The 8,316-nt window shown below is 43.2% G+C and overlaps 1 non-coding gene across 1 annotated transcript; it reads left to right on the top strand.

Annotated features, from left to right (window-relative positions):
* The first annotated feature begins 7,727 nt into the window (after window positions 1–7,727).
* LOC149822380 (small nucleolar RNA R71) lies at window positions 7,728–7,830 on the top strand. Its single transcript, XR_016426321.1, has one exon. It is a non-coding gene; the product is annotated as a small nucleolar RNA R71 (small nucleolar RNA).
* The last annotated feature ends 486 nt before the right edge of the window (window positions 7,831–8,316 follow it).

The following is an 8,316-nucleotide window of genomic DNA, read 5'->3' as shown; positions in this document are numbered from 1 at the left end:
CAAACAAACCTAACGACTAAGATGAATCAAAATGAAATTTGTGTCTGAGATTTTCTAAAAAGAAAACACCTATAACACGCTGGAAACAAAAACCCAAATCGACTAGAAAAGCCTCTTGCCGATTTGCACGTTTTAGATAAAAACGATGGAAAAACACAAATCGAATACACAACCAATGAAAGAAAACCTAATCTAACGTGCTGGTCTGTGCACGCATGCTATTCTAAGGTTGAAATAAAAAGAAAAACAAGAAACATACAGAAAATCACAAAACAAAAACCACACACACAAATCGGTTTTATCTAGAAGAGAAGGAAGAAGAAGACCTACCTTTTGGAAGATCCGACGACCGGGGGGGTGAAGAAGAGCGGACCGTGGCTGGATGTAGACGTCTTCTACAGTTCAAGGATGCTGTACTTCACCAAAAAAACGGCACCTATTGCAGCTGCTACACGTTGGAGATCCACCGATGATGGCATGTGAGCCGATTCGCGATCGGAGGGTGTAGAAAGCCGGATGGAGGTAGGGCCGGCTCACCTTGGTGGTGTGTTGCGCACTCCCGCCCAAGGTTAATGGTCTCCACCTCTGCTACACCTGCAAAAGTACAGAAAAATGGTGAAAAGACAGCAAGGAATAAGAAAGAAAGGAAAAGAAACCAAAGAAAGCTTGAAAATATGCTTGAAAATCAAGCATAGGTCGATCTTCAGTGGCCAACACTTGGGGAAGATGGAGAGGAAGGAGCTGCTGCTGTAGAGTCACTATAGGGGGCGTCCAAACACATCCAAAGATGCCTAGGGTTCTTGAAAAAAAACTATTTATAGTTTTGACATTTTTCAGAAAGAGTGTTAAAAAATAAAATATTGCTAGGCGCCACTTTCTGGGGGGGTTTTAGAAAAACTTTTTGAAATGGGTATGGATAGGTGTGTGGGTTGGGTTTTGGGCTTTCTAAGAGTTGATCCAAGGTCCAATTGACCTAATTGGGTCGGATATGGATCCGATCCACCTCGAAATCCGTGCCCAAACACTGAAATAGCCATAACTCTCTCATTTTAACTCCGATTTTTCTGAAATTCGAACCATAGCCCCTTACTATCAAAACACATCTAAACATGGGTTTAAAACCTTAAACTTGATACAAAACGCATGAAAAACTTGTTTACATGATGTGCATTTCATGCATCATCAAATACCCCCATGCTTGAATGTTTGTTAGTCCCTTAACAAACCCTAATCATGATATGCACTGAAGACAAGAAATGCTAAGCATGAATGCATAATACTACCTCACTTTCGTAGGAATCACGGTTGCATTTAGCGTATGCAACAAGCCCTTTAAACCCCTAGCTTACACTAGTGGACGAGTAAGGTCTCGTGAGGGTTTGCAGCGATGCTACCCACAAACATCAATAAAATGCAAGGATGATCTTTCAAAAATATTAGGCTCTTAAGACTGCAGTTGTAACAAATATTTCATGTAATTGACATTCTCAAAACAAGTTTAAAAATCTCATGCCTCCACAGTAAAAATTCTTTTCCTTCACTTTTCTAATATTGTAGCTAGTTCATGATTTTTCTCCGAAAGTCAAGTATTCTCATGTTTTACTCATTTATTCTCACTTGTATATTTTCTGCACAGTAATGCACATATATACTTAAGCAATGAAAATTTTCTCATTCAGCACATTCTTTTTCTTTCATTTTCAACTTTTGATCTCTTGCACATTCTTCTCATATGAGCACTATTTCGAATAGTCAGTTTTCGTGACCCGTGTAGCGAGCTTTGGGTCAGTGACTCCCAAGTCGGCCGACCTTAGGGCACTAGATACAGAGTATCCCTCGGACTTAATTGCTCGAGTCACTAGACCTTCTATTCTAATAGTTTACGTATAGTCTTCCTCTTGTCATGTGCAATGTCTCTATCTCTTAGGCTTTCTATGCAGTCCATGTAACAAGCTTTCGAACCGGTGGCTCCCAAACCAGCTGACTTTGGGGCACCAGATGTAAAACACCCTTCAGATTCTACTTACTCCAACTACAAAGGCCACAGATATCGACTTAGACAAGAGATGATCTCCTTCGTTATCCTTTTCGTTAAGATACTCAAACACTTCATCTCGTGTCTGAGTTCTACTACTAGGATTCACGAAGACATCAACAACTAAACGTAACTCTATTCTTTTAAACTCATTTTTCAAACACATCTTTCCATTGCTTATTTCTTTCACAAAACATACTGTGCATACTTATACAAAAGTGATTCAAAATTTTCTAACAATCAAATACTATCTTTTCTTTGAATTATCTCATAAACAACTACTATATTTGATTCAGTTCAGAAAAAAAAAAATTTATGGGGCTTAAAAATTTTTTAAACTGTTGGATTATGCCAAAAACAATCATATATGCTACACTTTGTTCTTAAATGCCTACTTTGATTACCAGTCATACAAAAAAAAAATTTGTGTATTTTTGTGTGCATGCATCTAAACCACCCCCCCATGCTTGAATGACACTGTCTCTAGTGGCATACAAAATGAAAAAAAATGTAATGCACATGCACGCTAAAAGACACTAACAAAAATATGGGAGAAAGGATAGATACAACCTGATTTGCTCTGAGCTTTTGAAGTTGATTTTCCTCTGATTCTTGAATTCTTTGAAAACTCTTCTCTGTACCTGGTAATTGATACACTAATTGTTAAGTTTATCCTGCATACATCAAAACACAAATGAGCACATGTGAAATGAAATACTAAATAAATAAAAACTCTGAAATGAAAAATAAATAATGTACATATAATACATCCCTCTGGTCGAATCTTCATGCCTTCGTGAGATGCACTATCTCACACTCACCATCCTGTAAGGCATCTGAAATGAATGGCTTCAGTCTTTGCCCATTTACTTTGAATGTACCTTGGGTCACAGGATCGAATAATGTCACTGCTCCATGGGGAAATACTTCTTTTACAATGTATGGACCTGTCCATCTCGATCTTAACTTCCCTGGGAATAAATGTAAACGAGAATTGTATAGCCACACTTTCTGATCTGGCTCAAACACTTTTCTGACAATATACTTATCATGAAATGCTTTAGTGCGAGCTTTGTATAATTTGGCATTCTCATATGCATCATTCCTGAGTTCCTCTAATTCTGAGAGCTGTAGTGCTCTCTCTTTGCAAGCCTGGGTGAGGTCAAAATTCAATTTCTTTATAGCCCAGTACGCTCTATGCTCTAGCTCGACAGGAAGATGGCATGCTTTCCCGAATACAAGGCGATACGGAGACATGCCAATGGGAGTCTTGAATGCAGTTCTATATGCCCAAAGTGCATCATCTAAGCGCTGGGACCAATCCTTGCGGTCCGGACGAACTGTCTTTTCTAAAATTCGCTTAATCTCCCTATTGGACACTTCAACCTGTCCACTAGTCTGCGGATGATATGGAGTGGTGAATCTATGATTGACAGAATATCTTCTCAGCAGAGAAGCTATCTGAACATTCCTAAAATGCTTGCCACCATCGCTAATCATCGCACGTGGCACTCCAAAACGACTGAAAATGTTGTGCTTAATGAACTTAAGCACTACTCTGTGATCATTGGTCTTGGTTGCCACAGCCTCGACCCACTTGGACACATAATCAACCGCCACCAGAATATATAAATTTCCGAATGAGGGCGGAAATGGTCCCATGAAATCAATGCCCCAAACATCAAAAATTTCGACTATCAAAATCGGCAGCAAGGGCATCATGTCCCTCTTGGACATGTTTCCAATCTGCTGACATCGCAGGCATCGCCTACAGAACTCATGAGCGTCCCTGTGGAGTGTGGGCCAATAAAATCCTGACTGCAAAACCTTTGCAGCCGTCTTCCTACTACTAAAATGCCCTCCACAGGCTAACGAATGGGAAAAATTCAAAATGGATTGGTATTCCTCCTCCGGAACGCATCTCCTAATGATCTGATCTGCACAGTATTTGAACAACTCCGGTTCATCCCAATAATAGTGCCTCACCTGAGATAGGAACCTCTCACGCTCATTCTTGTTCCAATGCTCAGGTATCTGCCTCGAAACCAGATAGTTCACAATATCTGCAAACCAGGGTAACTGCGATGTACTGACTGACATGATCTGCTCGTCGGGAAAAGAATCACTGATCGGTCTCTGATCCTGCGTGGTCTCCACGATCAGTCTGGAAAGATGGTCTGCTACTACATTCTCGCTTCCCTTCTTATCTTGAATCTCGAGATCAATCTCCTGTAGTAATAGGACCCAACGAATTAATCTCGGTTTGGTGTCTTTCTTATTCAACAAATATTTCAATGCAGAATGATCAGAATAGACAACCACCTTCGAACCGAGTAAATAGGACCTAAATTTATCCAATGCGAAAACTACCGCAAGTAGTTCCTTCTCTGTCGTAGTATAATTCATCTGTGCATCAGACAGAGTTCTACTCGCATAGTACATCACATAGGGCTTCCTATCAATGCGTTGTCCTAGAATGGCCCCCATAGCATAATCAGAAGCATCGCACATAATCTCAAATGGGAGAGTCCAATCTGGAGGTCTCAAAATAGGTGCAGTAATCAAGGCCTCTTTGAGAATCTCAAAGGCCTTCATACAATCCTCACCGAAAACAAAGGGCTGGTCTTTCTCCAATAACGTGCAAAGCGGTCGAGAGATTTTGCTGAAATCTTTTATGAACCGCCTGTAAAATCCCGCATGCCCTAAAAATGATCGAATCTGCCTCACAGAGGTGGGTGGAGTCAAACGAGAAATGGATTCCACCTTCGCTCTGTCAACCTCAATACCACGCTTGGACACAATGTGTCCAAGTACAATCCCCTCCTGAACCATAAAATGACTCTTTTCCCAACTCAGGACGAGATTGGTCTCCACACACCTACTCAGTACTCGAGCAAGTTTATGGAGGCAATCTTCAAAAGAAGAGCCATACACTGAAAAGTCGTCCATAAAAACTTCCATCACATCATCAATCATGTCCGAGAAGATAGCAAGCATGCACCTCTGAAAAGTAGCCGGGGCATTACAGAGCCCAAAAGGCATACGTCTAAATGCGAAGGTGCCATAAGGACATGTAAACGTGGTCTTCTCTTGGTCGTCAGGATGGACAGCTACCTGATTGTATCCTGAATATCCGTCTAGAAAGCAGTAGTAGCTCTGTCCTGCGAGTCGCTCTAAGATCTGATCAATGAATGGCAATGGGAAATGATCTTTCCTAGTTGCCACATTCAACTTCCTATAATCGATGCAGACTCGCCATCCTGTAGTGGTCCTCATCGGAATTCTCTCACCCTTCTCATTCTCAACCACAGTGAGTCCTGACTTCTTCGGCACAACTTGAATCGGACTGACCCACTGACTATCAGAAATAGGGTAAATGATTCCGGCATCCAACCACTTCACCACCTCTTTCTTCACCACTTCCTTCATGTTGGGATTTAGCCTTCTCTGCATATCCCTAAATGGCTTGATTTCCTCATTACAATGGATCCTATAAATGCAGAATGAAGGATCAATCTCCTTTAGATCCGCTACTCCCCATCCAATCGCTGCCTTGTGCTCTCGAAGAATAGTCAACAATCTCTGTTCCTGTTCCTCAGTGAGCAAGGACGAGATGATCACAGGCAGAGTCTCATCATCTCCGAGGTATGCATACTTGAGTGAATCCGGTAAGGGTTTCAACTCAAGTTTCGGAGGTGACTCGATCGACGATTTGGCGGGGGTCTCCGCAAGTGGTGGAAGAGGTTCCCTGACTGCTCCCCAAGGTGGTCTCTCCGACGACACTCTAGACACATCTACACTATCTACACCGCTATTCTTCTCTATATGGTACAAATCTAAAGAATCCTCAGTAATGTACAACTCGGGCTGCTCCTCCACTAACTCTTGTGCAATGTCTACATGAAAGTAGTTCATGTCTCCTGCTGGTCCCATCGCGGCATTGAAAATATTCAGCTTTACCTTCCTATTGCCGAATGAGAGATCCATGGCTCCGGTCCTACAGTTGATGCACGCATTGGCAGTCGCCAAGAATGGTCTGCCTAAAATAATCGGAGTCTGGTGCTGGCTGTCTACTCCTTCCATATCAAGGATAATGAAATCGACTGGAAAATAAAAGTCATCCACTTTAACTAGCACGTCCTCCAAGACACCTCTCGGTACCTTGACGGAACGATCTGCCAGTTGAAGTGTAATCGGAGTCGATCTCATCTCACCTAGCCCGAAAGAATCAAAGAAATATCCGGGCAGAATGTTCACGCTTGCTCCAAGATCGAGCAATGCGCGTTCTATCCGGATGTTCCCTATAGTACAAGCAATGATAGGGGCTCCAGGGTCCTTGAGCTTTGGTGGTGTCTGATGCTGAAGTACTGAACTCACCTGCTCAGTCAGATGGACCCTGTTAGGAATTCGCTCTCTGGATTTCCTCTTTTGCGTACATAGCTCCTTCAGAAATTTGGCATAAGCCGGCACCTGCTGAATAGCATCGAGCAAAGGTAGGTTGATCTGTACATGCTTGAAGATATCAAGCATGTCCTGGATCTTCGTACCTTGCTTCCCTCTATAACCAGGAGACTCTAATGCTTTGGGATAGGGTGGTGGGGGAATATACTCTGCTGGCTCCTCCTCTTTGCGAGAAGGCTCACTCCTATCCTTCTTTTTCTCTGAGGATAAAGATGATGAAGGTGATGATAGGGATGGGGATGATGATTGAGCCGACGTAGGTGAAACAATGGTCTCTGGCTCCTCTATCTTCTCTCTACTCTCAACGTGATACTCACGTCCACTCCTCAAGGCCATAACTGATTTAGCCTGCTGCTGTGTCTCAGTATGAAATAGGCCTCCAGTCATCTGGTCCTTACCCTTCGGGTTCATGACAGCCTGACTCGGCAATGTACCCTCGGGTCTCCTACTAATAGCCTCAGCTAACTGTCCCATTTGCGACTCTAACTTCGCAATGGACTGCGTATGTGAGCTCAACATCTGGCTACACTTCTCGAAGGCATTCTGATTAGAGGTTTTCACCTCTTGAAATGCCTGGAGAAGTCTCTCCTCAAAAGATGTCTGCGGGGCAGACTCCTGCTGAATCGGGGAAGGAACTGAAGAAGAAGAAGACTGAGAATAGTTCGGTCTTTGAAATGGCTGAGTAAAAGATGACTGCCGAACTGGCTGAGAGGAAGAAGGCATCTGTATAGAAGACTGTGGATTCTTCCAAGAAAAATTGGGATGGTTACGCCAACCCGGATTATATGTCGATGAAAATGGGTTATTTGGCGGTCTGACGTAACCCTGAGCTGCCTGAACTTGTTCTTGAACAAATTCAGGGTACTGAGCTGCCGAAGGGCACTCAGTGATCTCGTGTGCCGGACTGGCACAAAGAGTACACACCTGCTGTGTAGTGGATGGTCCTGAGAGAAGCTGGTCCAGCTTCTGAGCAATCATGTCTACTTTACACTGCAGTGCAGTAGATGGACCAATCTCAAGAACGCCAGCTTTCTTCTGAATGCTGGGTGTGGCTCTAATAGAATGAGAGCTCGAAGCATGGTGGAGTGAATTCTCGGCCAATGTATCAAATAGCCTCCATGCTTCGTCCTCGCTCTTCAGCATGAATGTCCCACCGCATGAAGAGTCGATCATCTAACGATTCTTGTCAGACAATCCATCATAGAAACTCTGCACCAGTTGCCATTTCGGCACCTGATGATGGGGGCATTTCCTGAGGAGATCCTTCATTCTCTCCCAGGTCTCATGAAAGCGCTCACCATCTAGCTCTGAAAAGCTAGTGATGGCTCTACGATATTGGTTCGTGCGACCAATGGGAAAGTATTTCCGAAGAAACTCCTGTTGCAACTGATCCCAGGACTCTATTTCTACAGAATCTAAGGACTTTAGCCAATACTTGGCTTTGTCCTTCAATGAAAAAGGGAATAGAGTCAACCTCAACGCATCATCATCGAAATTATGTATCTTAACAGTAGAACAGATTTCGAGGAATTCATCTAAGTGTCGGTAGGGATCCTCATGACTAAGGCCATAAAAGGATGGAAGCATTTGAATAATGCTGGCCTTAATCTCATAATGTGGCGCTCCTACATCGGGTCTCCGAATGCAGGATGCCTGAACATAGTCTGTGGCAATGAAGTATTCCCGCAGAGGGCGTGAAAGAACTGGGGGTGGAGGTGGAGGATCCATGTCAGCCATTGTTGCCGAACTTCGATGAGAATGTAAAATTCTCTCTGGGTTGTCAACAAATGGGTGTAATGGGGTTCCTAGACCTCGTCGAC

The sequence above is a fragment of the Nuphar pumila genome, chromosome 11, assembly GCF_984573655.1.
Source record: "Nuphar pumila chromosome 11, dmNupPumi1.hap1.1, whole genome shotgun sequence".
Taxonomy (NCBI): Eukaryota; Viridiplantae; Streptophyta; class Magnoliopsida; order Nymphaeales; family Nymphaeaceae; genus Nuphar; species Nuphar pumila.
This window is presented reverse-complemented; position numbering and strand designations above follow the sequence as displayed.